Raw genomic sequence first — 1,734 nt, forward strand, 5'->3', positions numbered from 1 at the left:
AGATAAATTTAAAACTCAAGCATAGAAACTGTAAAATGAGAATAAAGCTGCAATCAAAAACTACTCTTAAATCTTATGCTATAAAAGCATTTATAGTGATGGTAACACGTGCTGCGAAATAAATTAAGATCATAGGGTTAGTACAAAACATTTGAAACGCTCAATTCTCTAGAATAAAAAAAAGATTTTTAGAATAAGATCAAATCAAATAACTAATCAGAACAGAAACATCAAGGAGAATAGAATCAGAATATACTTACAAAACATTTTTATTTTCTTGGCTATAATAGACAAGTACTTTAAGTACTGAAATTTTACATCAATTTTATGATTTCAAAACACGAAAATAATTTGCCATCGTATATCCATTCTGGCAATGAAATATTAGATTGCTAAAACAGCAAAGAATTTAGAAAAAAATTTTGAGATGAGAAAAGATTCTTCCCATTCTCTAAAAAAATTCACTCCCTAATACTGGAGCTGCATACTTTTCTTTTGCTAAGGGGCCGAAGCCCCCTCGCCTCACGAAGACCAACCACCAACTCTTTTTTTTTGTTTCAAAGCACGCGGCAAGGATGAAAATCAGACTGATGCCAACATAAACGAAAAGTTTTTATATTTTGTCTTCGGCTTATCAGCCTTACACTTAATCGCCTCATCTTTAGCGGAATTCCAAGAGTCTCATTCCTTCATCTGATTGGCTCCGCTGCCGTTCCATTGCCCAATAAGAGATGAGTGCATCCCGAAAGATTTGCTTTCTTCAGACACTGCTTTCCATGTTGTTTTGTTTACAAACTGAAACTAGAATGTCTTTGAAATATGTGAGAAAAGATTTGTGAGTTCTTGTGCAAAAGTGTGATAATATTATTAGCAAGAGTTATTACACTAAATGTTAAATTCCTATTTAACAGTCCTCTTTTTTTACCAAGCTTTCCTCATGAGGTCGTTTTAATTCAAGTTCTTCACTCCCTTCAGAAATTTTTCTCTTTCTTCGTCCTTTGTACTGTTGTTCTATAGCTCGTTTGACAACATCCGCCAATTTGCATGCTTCACTTTGATATTTTAGTTTTTCTCGTTGAATCTCTTCCTGTGTAATTTTGTATGCTACAAATTCTTGCCTAAATGCTTCAATTTCCTCTTCTTTCTTAATAACTTGCTTTTTCGATTGCTCAATGCAATCATGGTATTGTTTATGGAGGTTCACGTAATCTTGTTTGAGTTCTTCATATTCATTCATGATTTGGTCCACTTCGTTATGTTCAAACAGAGCAGACTCGTTAAATTTTATTCTTAACATAGTGTATTCGCGATGGAGATTCAAATAGTCTGTGTAAAGTTTCAACTCTTGCATAGATTTTCTTGCTTCGGAGCTATTTTTGTAAATATCAAATTCCATTTGTACTGCCCTTATATTCGTTTCACATTGTTTCTTCAAACGTTGATAGTGTCTTTTTAAGGTATTGTACGTGGCTAACAATTCGAGGTACTCTCGGTAATAATTGTCGGTTTTTGGTTTAACCTCTTCCATTTCGACATCATTGTCGTGAAATTTTTCCTCGAGTAAATTCGCGTTCCGTTTTCGTTTGAATTAATTTTGTGACGTACTTTTTTATTCAAATTTCTTTGTTTACATTATATTGTGTTTAAATTATGTTTATATCAAAAATATTATGTTTAAATTATGTTTATATCAAAAATATTGTGTTTAAATTATGTTTATATCAAAAATAATGT

This window comes from Parasteatoda tepidariorum, chromosome 9 (genome assembly GCF_982258835.1).
Source record: "Parasteatoda tepidariorum strain Cologne lab strain chromosome 9, Ptep-v5.0, whole genome shotgun sequence".
Lineage (NCBI taxonomy): Eukaryota > Metazoa > Arthropoda > Arachnida > Araneae > Theridiidae > Parasteatoda > Parasteatoda tepidariorum.